Source organism: Cnephaeus nilssonii (genome assembly GCF_951640355.1).
Source record: "Cnephaeus nilssonii genome assembly, chromosome: 7".
NCBI classification, from domain to species: domain Eukaryota; kingdom Metazoa; phylum Chordata; class Mammalia; order Chiroptera; family Vespertilionidae; genus Cnephaeus; species Cnephaeus nilssonii.
The window spans coordinates 89,629,400-89,650,371 of record NC_137078.1 but is presented as its reverse complement, the minus strand read 5'-3'; the positions used below and the strand labels follow the sequence as shown (position 1 = coordinate 89,650,371).

General features: G+C 49.8%; 1 protein-coding gene and 1 pseudogene across 7 annotated transcripts in view; one reads left to right on the top strand and one right to left on the bottom strand.

The window, feature by feature from the left end:
• The window catches only part of LUZP1 (leucine zipper protein 1), a 108,769-nt gene that overhangs the window by 69,812 nt on the left and 17,985 nt on the right, over positions 1 to 20,972 (bottom strand). For 3 of the 6 annotated variants that reach the window (XM_079777224.1, XM_079777225.1, XM_079777229.1), the window contains exon 1: positions 374 to 488. The exons of 2 other annotated variants lie outside the window; for them this stretch is intronic. The gene's annotated coding sequence lies outside the window, so the exon portion shown is untranslated. Of the gene's footprint in view, positions 1 to 373; positions 489 to 6,772; positions 6,792 to 20,972 lie in introns of those variants that run through there. One more of the 6 variants, XM_079777228.1, reaches the window with a different exon arrangement.
• On the top strand, positions 20,415 to 20,877 carry LOC307103525 (ribonuclease H2 subunit C-like; annotated as a pseudogene). Its single transcript has one exon. The product of its transcript is annotated as a ribonuclease H2 subunit C-like (transcript).

Sequence of the window (20,972 nt, the reverse complement as noted above, 5' to 3'; positions counted from 1 at the left end):
CCTCCGCGCCCTCCCCCCCAAAACATCCCCTGAGCTCCCTGCCCCAACATTTCTCCTCAGAGTCTCGTTCCCACCGAGAAGTCTCTCAGAAGCTTCCCTCCCCCTTCAGAAACTCCACAAACATTCTCAAGGTCTCGCCCCCAAAGGTCTCCCCTTCCGAGTTCTTCCTCCGAAATTCCAAACTCTCCCCCCACCTCAGCTCCACACCCCCCGGCCCTCCCCCGGTGCGCCCGCCGGTTCTGCCCCGCCGCCCCCGGGTGCCCCCGACCCCTCCGCGGGGCAGGCCATCCACTCGGACGCCCTCCCCAACCCTGGCCTTGCCCGCCCCGGCCTCCCCCACCACGTTCCCGCCGCCCCACCGCAGACCCCTCACCTCGGCGGCTCCGGCCCACGCTCCCGCCCGCCGAGGGCTCGGGCACTCCGCTCCCGGCCGCCGGCGCCTCCTCGGGCTCCCCTGGACTGACAATGAGGGGCGGGCCCAGTGGGTGACGTCAGCGTCCTGGGGGCGGGGCCTATGGCGAGGGGTGGGGCTAAGCTGTACGCCCCTCCCCCTCCGCGTATTTTACCCTTCCCCAGACTAGGGCTCCGCCAAGCTGTAGGCGCGGTGGGAATTCAAAATGGGAGACGAAACGTCCTGCTTTCCAGAGGGGCACTGTCTGGGGTGTTGCGAGGACTAAATGAGATAATCCATGTAAAGGTGGTTAGCCCGGGGCCTGCCATAGAGCAATCACTCAACAAATACTATTTCTATCACTCAGCAAATGTGGAAAAGGAACTCAGTTTAAGACTCAAGAGGCATGAGTTCCAGTCCCCAGCTCTGCTATTAATTAATTGTGTGATCCTAGACAAGTCCTTTCCCATCCCTCACTTTCAACTTCTTTAAAATGGGAAGGGGCGATGACCAGATGATCTCAAAACTCCCTCCAATAATTACACATTTTCTGTGGACCTACTATGTGCAAGGTACCTACAGCCCAGAGACATGGAGAGGGGAGCTTTTGAAGGGAGCCCAAGGCCCACACCCAGCAGGGTGCAGGGCACAGCCAGAGACACTCCTGATAGATGCCCTCCCACATGCTGGCACAGAGCTGCATTCACAAGCTGGGGCATAGATGCGCTGAGGGCTGCTTCCGCTGACTGCAGCAGCATAGCTGGTCTCTTGAGACATCTCTTGTGCAAGTTCCTTATTGCCTATGGAATAAAGGCTAAAGCCCTGACCTACCTTTATACACACACACATACTGTAAAGTTTATCCAAACTTCCCCTGGCACACCCACTGCTTTCCCACATCTGCCCCATTGCTCATGCTCATCCCTTGCTGTCTTATCTCAACTTACAACTCCTAGTTTCCCCCAGCCAGAAGTGGACTCTCCCTGCTTGGAATATCCACAGCATTGTGTTTAACTCTCATGTGGTCATGAACACATTTTTAACTTGTGTCACATTAACCTCCCTTTTGTTTCTTAGCACTTTCTCCCTTCCTCGAGGTCAGAACCCACACATGTTCCACAAACCACATAGTTGTCATTCTTATTTTAGTTATTATTATCATCAATATTATTTCTAGCTTGTAACACCACATAGCACCTCTAGTAATAATCCGCCCAATCATTACGCAGTAGAAGACTTTGAAGTCCTGAGGGAGGAAGAGGCTCACTGAAAGTGGCCCTGCCGAGGATTGCCATTGGACCAGGAACCGACACTCCAGTTTCTAGCCCCCAGGGGGATTCTGCAGAGGCATATCTGACACACCAGGATATCTCTGTCACGTGGCACCTCCTCAAAAGTGGAGACAGCTTCAAGTTCTCTCTGCAAATTCTTCTCTCTCTCTCTCTCTCTCTCTCTCTCTCTCTCTCTCTCTCTCTCTCTCTCTCTCTCTGACAGCTTCAAGTTCTCTCTGCAAATTCCTCTCTCTCTCTCTCTCTCTCTCTCTCTCTCTCTCTCTCTCTCTCTCTCTGCAAATTCTTTGCAGCAGAGCTGACCCATTTCTCCCTCGTGCCTTTCTTCTCTCACTTTCCTTACAAGAGATGGATCTGTGTTAAACTGCCCTTGGCCTCTCTGCAGTCCACTAGGAGGGCTTGCAGCAAGGCACTGGGCGTTTCCAGAGTGCTGGCCTGTGGGAAGAGGGAAAGGGTTTGGGGATTCTGATTAATTTCCTGCACTGAAGACAGGCAAACGGCTGTCCTGAAATGCCTGGGCTGGTCCTCAAGGGCCCCTAACAAATTGAGGCTTATATTTAGAATAGGAAATTCAAAAACGCTACTTCCCATGAAAATCGAGCATGGCCACAGGATTGCCGCAGGCAAAGAACAGGCCTTTGCTGAGTCTTTCCCATGTGCTGACTCTGATTCCAAGCATTGCAAACACTTGGAAGAGAGAACCCAGGACGTACAGGGGAGGTTCTGAAGACAGAACTTTCTCCCCGAGACTGATGACCCCATCTGCCACTTATTCATTCATTCACACCAAAGCTTTGGCACAAGACAAACCAGGATTCAAATCTCAGCTCCACCACTTACCAACTGTGTGACCTTGGACTTGCAGCCTCTGCACCTCGGTTTCTCACCTAAAAAAAACAGGAATAATCTCCCTGGCCGCGTGGCTCAGTTAGTTGGAGTGTCATTCCACACACCAAAGTGTTGTGGGTTCGATTCCCAGTTAGGGCACATACCTAGGTGCATATGGGAGACAACCAATTGATGTTTCTCTCACACATTGATTTTTTTCTCTCTCTCCCTTCCTCTCTCTCTGTCTCTAAAAAATTAATTAATTAGTTAATTAATTAACATATCCTTGAGTGAGGGTAAAAAAAAATGGGAATAATAATAGCACCTATCTCATACAGTGACTGTGATTATAAATGAAGTAACATGTGAAAGAGCTTAGTTCAGAGCCTGGCTCCCAGTTCATGCGAGGATATGGTGGCTGCTGTGACTATTTCATGATGCCCTCCCAGAAAGGCCTCGCGTGTGCTGGCCTCTGGGCTGTAGGGCTGACAGTCCTGACTTCATAAGCTCAGTTGGATAAGGAATGAGGTAGATTTGCATGATCAGGCAAGAAAATGCATCTACTGGGTATTGTTAAATGATAAGAGTAAGTTGCAGAATTACAGGTACAGTAGGATCCCATGGTTATAACTTTAATATATGTTTAATATATACATAAAATATGGAAAATATAGAGAACTAAATAGGAGGCTCTCACCTTTTTTTCTTACTGTTTGACGTGGGTGTGTGTGTGTGTGTGTGTGTGTGTGTGTGTCAGCAACTTAAAAAAAAAAAAAAAAAGATTCTACCAGATGCTAAGAGGGAAAAAGAAAGGGGATAAAAACACAGCTACAAGACAGATCAGCAGTGGGCATCTGAATCATAGAAAGTTCCACAGCTCACATCTCATTCTTCGTGGCACTCCAGAAAAAGCCCCTGCCCAGAAATTCTCACTTCCCTCCCTCCCCAGCCCTTAGCTTCATTTGAACTTTCAATGCTACAGCCAAAGGCAAGACTCCTAACAGAGCTCCCAGGAACCATGGCAAAGCCAGTAGGAAATACTTTTAAGCTGGATTTTTTTTTCTCCCTGTTCTATGCCCTCCTGCACCTCCCAAAGAATAACAATATGTCACCATCATGTGCCTACTGTGCCCAAAGTTTGCACTTTCATGTTCCTCATGATATCTGTCTGCAATTTAATTTTAAAATAACTAGAGGCCCGGTGCACGAAATTTGTGCACAAGGGTGTGTGTCCCTCAGCCCAGCCTGCACCCTCTCCAATCTGGGACCCCTCAAGGGATGTCCGACTGCCCGTTTAGGCCCGATCCCGGTAGGATAGGGCCTAAACGGGCAGCTGGACATCCCTCTCACAATCCAGGACTGCTGGCTCCCAACTGCTCGCCTGCCTGCCTTCCTGATTGCCCCTAACTGCTTCTGCCTTCCAGCCTGATCACCCCTAACCACTCCCCTGCCAGCCTGATTGATGCCTAACTGCTCCCCTGCCAGCCTGATTGCCCCTAACTGCCCTTCCCTGCAGGCCTGGTCACCCCTAACCGCCCTCCCCTGCGGGCCTGGTCCCCCCCAACTGCTCTCCCCCGCAGGCCTGGGTCCCCCCCAACTGCCCTCCCCTGCAGGCTTGATCGCCCCCAACTGCCCTCCCTTGCAGGCCTGGTCCCTCTCAACTGCCCTCCCCTGCTGGCCATCTTGTGGCAGCCATCTTGTGTCCACATGGGGGCAGCCATCTTTGACCACATGGGGGCAGCCATCTTGTGTGTTGGGGTGATGGTCAATTTGCATATTACTCTTTTATTAGATAGGATTTTCTTTTCTTTCTTTCTTTTTTTTTACTTTAGAAAGAGAAGAAGGGAGAGGGGTAGAGAGAGAAATGCAAAAGATAAACATAGATTTATTGCCTCTTATACACACCCCAAACAGAGATCGAACCCAAAACCTGGGCATGTGCCTGGACCGGGAATTGATCCTGAAACCTTTCAGTGCATGGAGTGACGCTCCAACTAACTGAGCCACACAGGCCAGGGCTGCAATTTAAATTTTTTACAAGGAAGTTCTATTACTGAGTCATCAGGGAAAAAGGTATATATAAAATATATAAAAGTGCTAACCAAGCTGGGGTTGGTTCACTTTGGTTGGTTTGAAAACAATAAAACATAACATTGTGGTTGAGGCAAGTGCTAAGGTTCACAGGAATCATAGAAAGCGAAAGTGGAGCCGAAACCGGTTTGGCTCAGTGGATAGAGCGTCGGCCTGCGGACTGAAGGGTTCGAGGTTCGATTCCGGTCAAGGGCATGTACCTTGGTTGCGGGCACATCCCCAGTAGGGGGTGTGCAAGAGGCAGCTGATCGATGTTTCTCTCTCATCGATGTTTCTGGCTCTCTATCCCTCTCTCTTCCTCTCTGTAAAAAATCAATAAAATATATATTTTTTAAAAGAAAAAAAAAAAAGAAAGCGAAAGTGGAAAGAGATAAAATCACCCTAAATTTCTCCTACTATCCCCCAAAAGGCATGATTTACATTTACATTTCAGGCCACCCACCAGGACCTATATTTCATTCATTCATTCATTCATTCATTCAACAGACACTTAAGGATTCTTTACTATAAACCAAGCATCATACTGGGTACTTTATAGTTACCATTCCATATAGGTTGTGGGAGTTATTGTTCTTATCTTGCAGATTAAGGGAATAAGGCTCAAATAGGTAAAGTAACTTGCCCAAAGTCTCACATCTAATGGGATCTAAACCAAGGCCTTCACAACATCAAAGCTCAATTCCTGAATGATTTGGGCTGAATTACGAAGCCCATGAGCCGCGCACTCAGGCAGCCATGATGGCCTGGCTGGCCTTGGGCAAGTCACTGAACTCTTCTCAGCAGTAGTTTCCCCATCTCTGCGGGATGCGGGCATACCTGGATATTTTGTGCGAATTCAGTGTTTTGTAAAATTGTAACACAGAATACAAAGGGAAGTCGTTAGGTCAGCTGTTCCAGGACTGAATCCCACTCACCTTTGAATCTCTTGATGCTGTCCCCCTTATTGTGTAGCCCCATTAAGGTTTATCCCCCATTAAGGCATTTAGGACAGTCTTTCTTGCATGAACTCATACTATTCCCCCCACTAGCCTGGGACCTCCTCAAGGATGGGAACGATGTTTATTCATTTCTGAACCTTTTGCCCCCAGTACAGTGCCTGCCATGCATCGCTCCATTCCTTTACTTATTTATTTCATAACAAATGGCTGAGAGCCCAACATGTGTCAGGCACTGCACAAACTATAGGACAACAAAGATCTGGAGAGACAAGACAACATTAAACACAATTAATTATTTCATAACAATCGTGTTAAGTGCCACAAAGTATCAGGCCAGGTGCTATGGGGGCTTTGGGGATGCAGAGTGGAGACCTAGCTCAATCCAGGACCGAGGAAAGGCTTCCTAAAGGAGGTGGCCTTGAGGCTCAGAGAGGTTAAGAAATTTGCTCAAGGTCACACAGCTGGCAAGGGGAAAAGCTGGGATTTTAACCCAGAATGCCTGACTCCAAAGCGATGTTTTCCCCAGCTTTGGGGATTAGGGACCCCCTTTGAGAATCTGGTGAAATCCATGAAACTCTCCCAGAAACAACATGTACACAGACAGCCCCACAAAATCATGCCTACAATTTCAGGGGGTTCATAGGCATCCGGAGGCTCAGCTTTAGAACCCATACATACCATGGAGGACCAAAGGACCTTATAGTGAGATTCTCAAAACTTCCCATGGGGACCTCAAGTGCCCAGACCGACCCCAGGATCCTACAGAAAGATTTTCAAGATTCAAGAGAAAGATCCTGGGATCCTGTAGAGACCCCCAAGTCCTCCAAAGTAACAGCATTGCCCTGCAGAGATAGTCTCAAGATGCTTTGGGCTGTAGAGGAACCTCAGGCCCCCTTACAGCACAGGTCCCCCCAGAGGAACCTGCAGGCCTTGGAAAGCTGTGGTTCATAACCATCTGGGCGGTCACTGACACCTTTGAAACTCCGAAGAAAAATGCAACACCCAACATGTTCCACACAAAACCAAGGAAGGGGCTTCCTGGCCTCTGGGAGGCCATCGTAGCCCCCAGATTCTGACCTCCTGTTCTTGAGCTTCCACAAGAACCTGACCCCCCTGAACCGCTCAAGAACTTGGACCAGGACTACAGACTCAAGGCACAAACTTTAGAGCCAAAACAGACCATGAGTGGCATCCTGGCCCTTGTTGTTTTCTCGCCATGACCTTGGACCACTCACCGACAAACCCTCAGGTCCAGCATCTCACCTCCCAAAAGAGAGGGTTGGGCAAGTCTCCCTCCCCAGCCCAGCCCCAGCGGCGTGGGCTCCGTGCCGGCGGGCGACGGCGCCTGTCGGACCCAGCCTCTCCGCTCCGGCCGCCCAGGGTCGGGCTGCAGCACCTCCGTGCAATGCCAATGGGCAGGCTGCACCGGGAGCGCCGGCGGGCGGCGGGGGGAGGGCGGCGCGTTTGCCGCAGTGACAGCGCCGCGCCGCCGCGGGCCTGGGAAGCCGGCGGGGCCGGCGCGCTCGCGGCCTCTCCCACCCACCCACCCGGCAGGGCGTTCCCGCCAGCCCGCTTCCTGCAGTCGAGGACGGGGGAGGAGGGACGGCGCGGAGGGGCCGCGGGGCCTGGCAGGCCTGGTTCCTGGCTTTCTCTCCGCATTTCCTGAGCAGGACCAGCCGGGGGATGGGACCCAGCACAAACCTCCTTCCCCGGGAGCGCAGCCAGGAAATCGCGTCCTTGCTGACTCCGGTACCCACTCTGTGCCTGAACCCGGCTGATGGCGGCCCGCAATCTCTTAGTCCGTACAGCCGGGTAGGATGCGACCCACTTACCCCACGAGGAAGCTGAGAGGCGAAATGGCAGGTCTCAGACCCCACAGCACAGCAAGATTCCATCCCCAGGATGTGAGGTTATTAACTCCATCCTAGGGATGAGAAAACTGAGGCTTCAAAAAGTGAAGTGACTTACCCAAGGTCATCATACAAATATTGCATACCAGGCACGGTGCTACCAATGCTCTAAAACTATTGCATTGTTGAGTCCTCAGAATCTATGAAGGTAACCAGTGCTCCTGTTTAGTAAATGAGGAAAGTGAGAACCAGAGAGGCCAAGCGGCTGCTCCAGTGTCACACAGCCACGAAGCAACAGAGCTAGGAATTGAGCTCCAGTCTCCTGTTTCCAGAGCTCAGACCTGCTTCCCAGAGATCCTGCTCCCACTCACGACAGTCTGTAACCTGGGGGCCGGCACCTTGTCCCATCTGTTCCTGTGTCACCAGAACCCCACCTGGAACTTGGCACAGAACAGGTGTTCAGAGTTGGGCATGGAGCCCAGCACAGAAGTTCAATGGTAGAAGGACTGGTAGGAGGTATTTAGCTTGACTTCTAGACGCTTCAGCCAAGTGAAAATTCAGCCTCCATTTGAATACCAGTACTTCCTATCATGATGAATCTTCTCCCTCTCATAATAGCCCATCCCCCTGTCGAACAAATACATTTGGTCTGAAATATAAATACTCCATTTTGCTCATGCATGGTTCCTTGTAAACAAAGGAAGACCACCATACACGTTGCCTGGTGTTCTCCGTTTTCTAACGGTAAGTGGCTCAATGAACTGGAACAAAGCCAGGTGTTCACCCAAGATGCTCCCCTTCCATGCACAGAGTTGTTTCAGAGAAAAGCAGCCCAGACTACATTTTCCAGCACCGCTTGTAAGTCTGTGAATACTTTTCACCAATGGGATATGGGCAGGGAAAACGTGTGCCGTCTTCAGGCCAAATCCAAGTTAAGAAGTGTGTCTGCTTTCTCAAAGCTCTCTCTTTTCTTCTCCCCTCTGCCAACTAGATGCCAACATCAGGGTGACCTTGGAAACCACATGTTGAACGTGGCGGAGCCTTGGTCAGCCTGGGTCTCACTCAGTCACTGGAGTGAATGGGACAGACATTGAACTAGGTTCTGTTGTTGTTTAGCCATTGAGAGTTCAAGCTTTCTCTATTACAGCAGTGAGCATAGCTTAGCTAACACTGGGACTGACTTGACTTCAAGTTAGTTATGTCTTCCACATCATGGAGCATGGTATTGATCATTCAGAAGAAGCTCAAAAGACACCCATCTAGCACGGACTGTGTCCAGCTGGCTCAGCTGGTCAGAAATAGTCTCTGTTCATCTCATTGATGCATTATTTCCTGCCTATTCCAAAAAGGGTTTTGAGGTGGTTTCCACTGCAGCCTCAAGCCTATTTGATGAATAATTAAAGAGAGAGAAAAAATCAAAGAGCAATGAAAGTCTGGACCAAAAGCCAGTGGAGAAGGAGGGAAGAAAGATGAAAAATGGACTAATTATAGCAGAAAGGCTAGGCTAAGTTTTCTAAGGATAGCAACTGTGACCGAGCGAACACCATGGCTCTGAGTCTCCTGGCAGTCAAAGCAAAGAGGGAAACAGGATGAGCTGCGGTTGTAAACAAGTGATTAAACACAGGCCCTGGAACCAGACTGTGTTTTTCGAAGCCCAACTCTACCCCTTACTAGTCACGTGACCGTGAACTACTTAAGTTCTCTGTGCTTCTGTTTCTTCATCTGAAAATGGGGTTGATGTAATAATAAACCCCCTCTCAGGATCATTGGGGGGATAAAATGAGTTAAAGCATATTCAGTTCTTCTTTTTTCTTTTCTTCTTTTTTTTTTTTTGTTAATCCTCACCTGAGGATATTTTTCCATTGAATTTTAGAGGGAGTGGAAGGGAAGGGGAGAGACACAGAGAGAGAAACATTAATGCGAGAGAGATACATCAATTGGTTCCACTGAGCCAAACCAATTAGGGCCATATTCAGTTCTTATAAAGTCTGTATAAGAACTACCTATTGCTACAGCCTGATTGGAAGAATCAGCTCAGTGATTTGGGAGAGACAAATATGTTCCTGCACTAAACTCTCAGAGGAATGTATCACACAAAGGACACCCTCAATTAATACAATGTCCTGCGCCTCAACAAGAGCTTTATGACAACTCCTGGGCCTTTGTCACATGGTTATTCTCTTACTGGTTTATGATAAGCCTTGGCATCCTATTCACTGAGGAATTCTAGGGGCAGGTTGCTGGGGTAACCTAGGGCTCTAGGTACCTTTCTGCTGACTGTCCATAGGGAAGGTAAGTGTCATGATGAGGAGCAAAGGTGTTGGGGTACATTTATTAACTTCTAGCTACAGCTCCTTCATTTATTGCAGTGGAGACAGTAACAAATAGTACCTACCTAAGAGAGTTGCCATAAAGATTATAGAAAAGAATATATATAAAACACTTTCCACAATAACTGGTAATATGGGATGACCATAGGATACAAGCACCCACAAAATAAGGAAGAAACCAACACAATAAAACAGAGAATTTCACTGGAGAACCCCGGAGTAAAGAGAGTACTTTTTTGTTGTTAATCCTCACCCGAGGATATTTTTCCATTGATTTTTAGGGAGAGTGGAAAGAGAGAGGGAAAGACGATGAGAGAAACATCGATGGGAGAGAAATACATCGATTGGTTGCCTCCTGCACAAGCCCCAACCAGGGCTGGCCTGGGAAGGAGCCTGCAACCAAGGTATGTGCCCTTGACTGGAATCAAACCTGGGACCCTTTGGTCCGCAGGCCGACACTCTATCCCCTGAGCCAAGCCAGCTAGGGCAAGGTTAATTTTTAATGCTTCACAAAGTAGAAGAGTAATGGTGCCTTTCCCCCAGAATGTGACCCTGGGCTGACCGAATCATCATTTCTTTGCTTCTGGCTGGAACGCTCCTTTGGCCTTAGTCAATGTGGTATGCAGCCCAGGTTGGCCCGCTTTTTGGAGTCACACTGGCCTGCAGAGGTGCCACAGAGCAGGAATGACCACGGTGCCACAGCAAAGACTGTCTCTGAGGGGGGATTGAGGACCGGAAGCTCCCCCGTGCGTTCCACGTGTTGGGTGGAAAGTACTGCGCTGAGTTGTATACACATTATCTTGTCCAATCCCCACAACAGCTTCAAGGGGTAAGCCCTAGTCATAATCACTTTGCAGGTGAAGAAACTGAGGATCGTAGAAGCAAAGGGACCTGCCTTTGGTCACACAGCTAAGCAGCAGCAGAGCTGGGACAGGAGACGTGGGTGACGCCCTTAGGTGTTCCTAGCCACTGGACACGCTGCCTTCCTCCTCCAACCCGACCCAGGATCTTGCCTCTCTCTTTAGCCAACCTCTCTCTTCCTAGGCTGTCTGTTTCCATCAAGGATCTTCTTGGAATCACCTAATGCTGACCACTCACTCCTCCCTCCCATCTGGCCCCAGGGCAGCCCCTCACCCTATAGGAACCATCTCCCGAACAAGACAGACAAGTTTCATTGAGAGTAACTCCAGCTAATCAGAGGCTTTGAGTGGATGGAAATTCAGACACCACTGCCATCACCCAAGTCCAACCTGCAGCTTTTATTTACTCGGCCTCCGGGTTGGTCTCTCTGCCTCGAGGCTCCCCCACCTCCATTCCTCCCTGATTGAGAGCCAGAGTGATTGTTCTCAACACATCTAATCACATCATTCCCCCACAGAATAATCTTCAATAGCTCCTATTGCTCCCAGTTCAAAGTTCAAAGTCAATAGCCTGCTTTAGTCCCCAAGGCCCAACCTACTTTCTCCAACCTTCTCTTTCCTCTCAGACATCCTCGGCCCCATGGCCCCCCACATTCATAGTTCCCAGCCTCAGCGCCTTTGCACATGCCGTTTTCTGTGTGATGTGAGATGAATAAATGTGTGGATGAGCTGTCAGGCCCCAGCAGGGCTGTGAGGCTGTCAGACTCCGTTAACCTCACCTTCCTGACATCTGAAGGAGACTTCTCTGCCAGGGGGATTTACTTACCGGTCCACCTGGAAAAGGAACTAGTTAGGAAGAGAGCACCAGCCACTCTGGCTCTAGGTAGAGTCCTGGGAAATGAGGATCTTACCTTGAGGCCAGGTGTCTGAGAGGTGAGGTGATAAAACAGCAAAGGGGAGCTAGATTTCCTATCAAATCTGTGTGCTACCTGCACCCAGCCTTTTAACAACCATCCTATGCTGTCTCCCTTGGCTGAGGCAGAACCCGCCTCTGTATATGCATGTACTGCATACAGTTGCCAGTGTTGTCCTGCAGCAGGCACAGGCTTCCCTCCTCATCGCGCTCGCTGGCTAAGGAAAATTGCTCTACGCGAGGAAGGTGCCCATCCACCTCGGATTTCTGCATCTTCCACTGGTGCTCCTGCGCCACCTCGTGGTGATGTCTGGGATATATCGGGATTTCTGATGAGAGCTCGGATCTCAAGGGTGGCATTTTCATCTCAGTCTGCATCCCTCTCAGGCCCTCTACATCCCTCACCTGAGCCTGAGCTTCTGAGGAAGGCAGACGTGGATTCTGTCTCACTGTGGAATCTTGGGTCTGTTACTGCGGCTCTCCCGGCTCAGGTTCTTCATCTATAAATACGAGTCCTTCTACCCGCCAACGTTCTAGGATCCTTATCTAAAGTGACCTGTGACCTTATCTCAGTGGGCAGAATGTAAATTCTAGGAGGGCCGGGAAGTTGCTGGCTTGTTCACTTTCTATCCCAAGTATGTGGGGGCAAGTGCTTCATATAATAGATGATGCTTTGTTGATTTGGGGACTGCATTCATAGAAACACTGTATGTACAATGAAGGAGGTGAGAGTCATTCTGCCCACGTCTGTCCAAGTCCTCTGTTATATTTAGGATCAGGACTTTGAAAGGAACATGCATAAAGTGTGACTCACTCACAGGAGGGTGAACAAAATGATGGTGGTGGTGGGGACCACAAAACCACATTTTATGGGGAACAGTTGGAGGAATCAGAATATTGACTCTGGTTTTAAAAAAATACTCAAGGGGGAATGTGTCTGCCTTCTGAAGGGGGCATCGGGGAAGAGGGATGGGAGAAGTAGGAGTGAGGGCTTCTACTTCGGGAGTACAGAAACCAAAACCAAAACAAGCTTTCAGTCTGAGCTAGATAAAGAACAGACCTGCATTTGAATCTCAGTCTGTCCCTAACTAGTTTCGTAACCTTGGGCAAGTTCCTACATCACGTTAAGACTTGGATTTCTCAGGGATAATATGGGTATAGAGTGGGGCACTCAGGACTGTTGTGAGGGTGGAATGATATAAAGTATTTTTTCAATACCCAGTGCAAAGCTAAGTGAGTGCTGAGTGAGTGTAGCTAAGGTTAAAAAAAAAAAAAAAAGGTAGCCCAGCCAATGTGGCTCAGTGGTTAAGCATCAACCCATTAACCAAGTGGTCACCGGTTCGATTCCTGGTCAGGGCACATCTCCGGGGTGTGCGGGAGGCAGCTGATCGATGTTTCTTTCTCATTGATGTTTCTCTCTGTCCCTCTCTCTCTAAAATCAATAAAAACTTTTAAAAAAATATATTTTATTGATTTTTTACAGAGAGGAAGGGAGAGGGATAGGGAGTTAGAAACATCGATGAGAGAGAAACATTGATCAGTTCCCTCCTGCACACCCCCCACCGGGGATGTGCCCACAACCAAGGTAAATGCCCTTGACCGGCATCGAACCTGGGACCCTTCAGTCCACAGGCCGACGCTCTATCCACTGAGCCAAACAGGTTAGGGCAAACTTTTTTTTTTTTTTTTAATAGGAAGGTAGTGAGCACCCTGTCATGGACATGTGAGCAGAGTCTTGAGGGTACTAGGTGTTAATGCCCAGGAGTCAAGCAACTGTTGGGGGTGTGGCTCAGGGTGATGGTGTGAGCACTACTGGCTCTTGGGTCACAATACCTCGCTATATATCTTGGACTTGCTATTTATTTGCTGTGGGATCTTGGGCAAATTACTTAACTATTTTGAGCCTCAGTCTCACCATCTGCAAAATGGGAATAATACTAGTTCACTGTGTCATTGGGGGATCAGAAGATAAATAATAAAAATGTGTGAGCTACTGCTCGAATGTTAGTCATCTGATGGGGTAGTCCTGGATGACCTTGAAGGTTCCCTAATACCCTCCAGGTCGGGAATCCCTGCTCCCGCCCTTGGGAGCAAAATGCCCGGGGCCCTGGTGAAGCAGGGAGATGCACTGAGGTCCTAAGACTCCCAGATGCAGGGGACTGCTTGCCTCTGGTCCTTGCCCATGCAGTGTAAACAGGGCACTGTGCCTTTCCTCCCCCACCAGCCAGCCCTTCCGGTGACAGGAAGGTGGCTGGAATGGCACCTGAGGGAGCTGAGGGGGCAGGGCCCGGGGTGGAGTATAGGACAGGCCCAGGGGAAGAGAGGCTGTCTGGCTTTCTCATCTGCTCATGCACTTTGGTCGCCAGATAAACAGCTCCGTAGGGATCCAGCTGCCATGTAGGGTATAGAGATTAGCTGAGAGCACAGGGAGGACCAGAGGTTGCCAACTGGTGGACCAGGAGGCAAATCTGACGGGCAGGCTTCTTTTGTGTTGGCATAGTTGCACGGGCCTTTGTTTGCTTTGCTTTTTTAATTCATTGTCAACATTTAAAAACGAGGAGATGGCATAGAAAATCCAGATTCCTTGCTCTCTTAAAACACCATTCTGCCTGGCACAGGTCAGTTGGAGAGGAGTAGCGGCTGCCACCTCTACATAGGGTATCTGAGCTCCAGTCACCAGAGCCCCTACACTCGCTATTGTATCACACCCAGGCTGCTTCATTCACTTATAAGTGGCCCCTGCAGGCCCCTGCACTTATTATTATTATTATTATTGTTGTTGTTTAAGGTATTACAAATGGTAATACATATGTCTCTTTCCCCCCTGTCCACTGACCTCCCCACCCCCCGTCTCCCCTATCTCCCCCCATCCCCGCACTTGCCCTCGTCCTCCCGTCCCCAGTGTCTTGAGTCTGTTGGTTGTGCTTATATGCATGCATACAAGTCCTTCGGTTGATCTCTTACCCCCCCGCCCCAACCCTCCCCTACCATTTCCACTGTAGTTTGACAGTCTGTTCGATGCTTCTTCGCCTCTGTCTATTTTTGTCCCTAAGCTTTTTATCCCAGGGAGAGAGCACTGGCTTTGACAACATATAGGAGACAATGGGACAAATCCTAGCCCAGTTATGTGACTCATTAGTGCTCCAAGCTCCATTTCCCAGTCTGTAAAAGGGGAATAAAAACATGGATTCCTCCCGGGGTTAATGTGAAGATTAAGTAGGAAAACGTCTGGAGCGTAGTAGGTGTTCAACAAAAATTCCTCATGAGTAAACTGGCCTGGTCTCATTCAATAATCTCCTCTGATTCTAAAGGCTACAATGCCAGGCCCCCCAACCACCCTAGGAGGCTGGCATTGTTATCCACGCTGGACAGAAGGGGACATGGAGGCACAGAGATATTGAGCAAGTAGAGGGAAGAGCGGATTCCCAAACCGGTGCTTTCCCACTACCTTGCCCTGCCCCTCTAGGCTGCAGGCCACCTTAGCCCTGGTCACTCCACTGGGGTTAATAGTGTGGATTTTGGCCCTGGCCAATGTGGCTCAGTGGATAGAGCATTGGCCTGCGGACTGAAGGGTCCTAGGTTCGATTCTGGTCAAGGGCACATGCCCAGGTTGCCGGCTCGATCCCCAAAAGGGGGCGTGCAGGAGGCAGCCCATCAATGATTCTCTCCCATCATTGACGTTTCTATCTCTCTCTCCCTCTCCCTTCCTCTCTGAAATCAATAAAAATATTTTTTGAAAAGAAGTGTGGATTTTGAGGTATCACTGTATGGCTTGAATTTTGACTCTACCACATACTAGCAGTGTGAACTAGGAAAATAATGTCATTTCTTAGGACTTTCAGTTCTTTATCTGGAGGATAATAAAAGGACCAACTTTATGTGGGTTAAATGAGTTATGCTCATAAAGCACTTAGGGCCGTACCTGGGCACACAGTAAGAGCTCAGTAAGTGCTGTTGTTACTGTCATTAGCTGAGCACCGCCTGTGCGTCAGGTACTAAGAGTCCAAAGATCAACGAGTCTCTGCAGGGCTCACAGTCTGATGAGAGAGATCAGAGGTCAGAGTGACATATGCTGGAAGGGAGCCTGCCGTAAAGGGGGGCGGGGGGGGGGTGATGGTTAATTTTATGGGTCAACACAGCTGTGCCACTGTGCTCCGACATTTGGTCAGACATTATTCTAGACGTTTCTGTGAATGAGATGTACATTTCAGTCGGTGGGCTTTGAGTAGAGCAGATTGCCCGCCAGAAGTGGGTGGACCTCGTTCAGAAGGCCGGAATAGAACAAAAGGGCTGACCTCCCCTAAACAAGAGGGAATTTCCCCGAGGGTGGCCTTTGAACTTCATCTGCAATGCTGGCTTTTCCTGGTTCTACAGCGACTGCCTTTGGACTCGAAGGGTCATCTTTTTTTCTTTTTTAATATATTTTATTGATTTTTCACAGAGAGGAAGGGAGAGGAAGAGCGAGTTAAAAACACCTATCAGCTGCCTCCTGCACACCCCCTACTGGGGATGTGCCCGCAACCAAGGTACATGCCCTTGACCGGAATCGAACCTGGGACCCTTGAGTCCGAAGGCCGATGCTCTATCCACTGAGCCACACCGGTTAGTGCTCGAAGGGTCATCTTTTGTCTGAATCTCCAGCCTGTTGGCCTCCCCATCAGGTTTTGGATGCATCAAGCCTCCACACCATGAGAGCCAATTCCTTGAAATAAATCTCTTCCTCTAGCTATGCACATCCCAGTGGTTCTGTTTCTGGAGAACCCTGACGAATACGGGTGGGGCTGGGGGTTATACCATTACCTCTGCCAGAGGCGGCATCCGTATCTCGTTTGGCCGGGATGGCGGAGGTCATCTGAGGGCTCTGGCTCTGTCCCCGAAGGATGGAACAGTTCTTTAATGACTGGGATTCACTTCATGAGGATCCCACAGAGAAGGGACGGCACATACAGAGGCTGCCAGACTCAGGACTCAAAAACAACTTAAGAAATGTAGCCCGGATCGATGGGGAGTTCTCCCCGTGGGTTCAATTGTGCAGCTATAGAATCAGGGGCGGGAGCGTGTGGCCAGCTTAAAAGCATTAGGTGTACCCAGAAGATGTAGTGCTTTGAGCTTGACCTCAAGTGCAACAGGGGCCAGTTCCTCCCTAAGTTATGTTAAGAGAAGAAAGGCTGATGGGGCATGAGGCTGCTCAGCCTGAAGGCACAGCCCTGGCCTCCGGGTTTCAGAAGCGCAGGATCAGGGCGGGCAGCTGGAAGTGACTGGAAATCAGGCGTGGGTGCGGTGGGAAGAACAGTCAGTGCTGGCAGAAGAGGGACTGGGTGTCTCATGGGCACGGATCTCCGTCACTGAGAATGTTCCGGAGGTACCTTCTCCTTTGTGATGTAACCAAGACATTGCTGTAAAGAGAAAGAGCATGCACTTTGGATGGGACAGACCTACATTCAAACTACAGCCGTGGGCCGCTTCACGGCCTTTTAGTCAACAATGGTCCCCATATACGACAGTGGTCCCATGAGATTCTATACTCGGTCTAGACTTAGTGGGCTATACCAGTGGTCGGCAAACTGCGGCTCGCGAGCCACATGCGGCTCTTTGGCCCCTTGAGTGTGGCTCTTCCACAAAATACCACGTGTGGGCGCACACGTACAGTGCGATTGAAACTTCGTGGCCCATGCGCAGAAGTCGGTTTTCGGCTCTCAAAAGAAATTCCAATCGTTGTACTGTTGATATTTGGCTCTGTTGACTAATGAGTTTGCCGACCACTGGACCATCTAGGTTTGTGTTTGTACGACAACATCACCCAACGACACATTACTCAGGATGTATCCCCGTTAAATGGCACATGAGTCACCCTCTCTGCGCCTCCATTTCTCCTGCTGCCAAATGAACCTCAGACCTCAGGGGGCACGCATGCGGCCTTGGGAACCCCTGGGTGACTGCTCGAAGCAGCCAGCGAACATAAACTGTTCGTCACACTGAAATACCCTTTGGCTATCCCCACTTCCCCACCCAAGGCCCCAAGCCTGTGCCAATCTTCAGTGCCTCACGCTGCCCAACCCTGCCACCATCCAACCTGTGGGAGGGCAGGGGAGCAAGAGAGGTGGCCTTCTGGGGTGTTAGGGTGTGTTCAGCAAGTAACAGAGAATTCAGTGAGTGGTTTAAACCGTAAGAATGGCTGTTGCTCACTGAACAAGCAATCTGACCGGTGGGCCCAAGGCTGCTCCCGGGCCTCATCCTGTGGTTAAGAAACCGGGTTGGCTCTTCCCCCGCTGCCACCCTCCGACATCCGACATCCGCAGTGTTTCCCCACAGGATCACAGGACAGCGCCCTCCTTCCCACCCCCATCTTCACAGGGCGGCTTCCAAGCAGGAAGAACTTTTTCCCCCCCTTGTTTGTCTCTCTTTTCCTGTAAGAAGTCTCTTTTCCCAAAGCCCCAGCTGACTTCCCTTACACCGGGCATGACCCACTTGTCCCGGTCCGCCTGGTATTTTTCTGATTAGAACTGAAATTCCCAGGTCCTGGGAACCCCCTTAGTCCTTGGCAATTGAACCTGAGGGTCTCCCTACTTACACCCTATTGGCCAGAACTGGGTCACATGTCTATCCCTTGACTAATCCCTAGTAAAGGGAATGAGAGTATCCCAAGTGTTTTAAGCCAATCAGGAGACTGGGCATGTTGCCATTTGAACTGATGGGGGGCGGGGCAGGGTGGGGGCATGGTTCTGTGAGCAAGGACACGGGGTGACTGCTAGGTGGGCACCCTGCAGTGTCTGCCACGCTAGCAAATATCAGAAATTAGCAGAATCCTGTCCTAGACAGTCCTGCCCTGCTCCTCCCCCATACACACGTCGTTATCATCATGCTGTGTGTGTGTGTGTTTGTGACTAAGTGTGAAAGAATTAGGAGCATGACAAGGATGTTGGGGGAGGGGGAGGGAGAGAGGATGGTCCCGAATATAGCCTTCCTCTGTGGTCTGGGAAAACAAGTTTATTTATTTTTAAGTTTTTAAAAAACAAGTTTGTTTCTAATTTGACTTTCATGTGGCCAAGTTAGTGGGTAGTTCTCCAGGCATAGTATCCAAATGGGCAGGTGTCAGGTTGTAACAAGGAAGACCAGAAACAGCTGCTCATTCTCTGAAGCTGCCCTATCCTTTGTCACTGTGTAGAGACTTGGAGGAGGGGTATCTGAGCAGAAGGACAGAGCGGCTGAGTGCATGCTTCGGGGTCAGTCCCAGACACAGCTTCTTGGGGACACTGGGGTCACCCAGCCTGCTCACTTTTCTCTTGCCTCAGCTACACTCAGGATAGAACTGCCCTGAGTCTGACTTAGGACCTACCTGACATCAAATCTCATGATTTGTGAGATTCCAGCCCCAGGGTCAGTCACTTTATCTTAAAACTTTAAAGACAAAGACATTGAGAATAAGTCATTTGTAAACCTAGAAAGGGTGTTCCATTCATTCATTTGCTCATTCATTCAAACAAATATTTACTGAGCATCTACTATGTGCCAGGCACTGTGGTGTGTTGGGAAGCAAACAGTGAACCTGACAAATAAGATCCCCACCTTTAAGAAATTGACACTCTAGAGGTGGCAGACAGACAATAAGCAAGAACTAACACAGATATTTCATCATCAGTAATAAGTATAATAAAAAAATAAAGCCAGAGAAAGGGGTAGGGAATGGATAGGCAGATTGGGGGTGGAGGGTGCTCTTCTAGATCAGAAGTCTGCAAATTACAGCCTGCAAGCTGCCACCTTAGTAAATAAAATGTCATCGGAACACAGCCAAGCTCATTTATGTACACGTTGCCTATGGCTGCTTTTACGCTACAGTGGCAGAGCTGAGTAGTTACAATAAGATGATATGACCTGCTAAGCTGAACATATTTACTCTCTGGGCCTTAAACAAAAGTTAGCTGTCACAGTGAGATACTATTTCATACCCACTAGAAGGCTCTCATCAAAAAGGTAATAGTGAATACTGCTGAGGATGTGCACAGATTGGAATGGAAATGTAAAACGGTGCCGTCGCCTAGGAAAACAGTCTGGCAGTTCCTCAAAAGGGTGAACATAGATTACCATAGGACACAGCAATTCCACTCCTCGGTATGGACCCAAGAGGAATGGAAACATACATTCACACAAAAACTTGTACAAGAAAGTTCATAGCAGCATTGTTCATAATAGCCAAAGAGTGGAAACAACACAACAGTCCATCAACCGATAAATGAATAAATAAAATGTGGTATAACCATACAAGAAAATATTCTCTGTCAATAAAAAGAAATGTAATAGTGATAGACCCTATCAGAAAGAATATATGTGCCCCTATGCTCATAGCAGCACAGTTTACAACAGCTAAGATCTGGAAACAGCCCAAGTGCCCATCAGTAGCTGAATGGATTAAAAAAAAGCTGTGGTACATTTACACAATGGAATACTATGCAACTGTAAAAAAGAAGGATCTCTTACCCTTTGAGACAACGTGGAGGGATCTGGAGAGTATTATGCTAAGCGAAATAAGCCAATCAGAGAAAGGCAAATATCACATGATCTCATTTATGTGTGGAATCTAATCCTATCTAATAATAGCGTACCATGTAAATTACCATCACTCCGCTACGCCCACGATTGGGCTGCGGAGGCTGGGGGGCGGGACTCAGGGTGGCCTATCCGGCCATTGAGAGGCACGGATCCACTGCCACTGAGGGGGGCTACCCTGCTGTTGAGAGGCGCAGGGGGCGGGAGTCCCGCCCCCTGTGCCTCTCAACGGCCAGATCCGGGCCGCTGAGGGGGTCCCACCCTCTGCGCCTCTCAACAGCAGGGGAGACCCCCTCAGCGGCCGCGGACCATCAAAAGTGGGGGAGCGAGCTCTGGCCTCGCTGACCCGGCAGAGGATAGAGAGCAGCGACAAGGAAGACATGGAGAAGCACCGCATCCACCTACGCCCCGTCACTCTGCGCACACGCTGCACCTCCTGCCCTGTGAAGTCCGGGTTAACCGGCCCGCCCCTGTGGGGCGCTTTTTCACCCCGGCCATCCGTCAGGGTCCCGATGGACTCGAAGTGTCATTTCGGGGCCGCAGTCTGAGGGGCGAGGAGGTGGAGGTGCCGCCTGGCCTGCTGGGATACGTGATGGTGATGGAAGAGCAGTCGGTGGGGAAGCAGGACTTTTCAGCGGGATCCGACAAGGAGGAGCAGGAGCTGGTGGAAGCCCCGGAGGCGCTGGAGTGGGACTTTACCACTTTATTCGTGCTTCCGCCAGTTTCAGCCGCTTCACCCTGTGGGGCCTGGAGAGCATCCCTGGCCCGGATGCCAAAGTGCATGCGGCCCTGACCTGGCCCAGCCTCGCCTAAGCGATCCATAAACAGGTGCCGCAGGACTGAGAACCAGCGCTTAAAACTGGAAGCCACCGATCCCTTCACCAGCTCTCCACTTTGGATCCACTGAGTCCACCACCCCAATAAATGAGCTCTTTCAC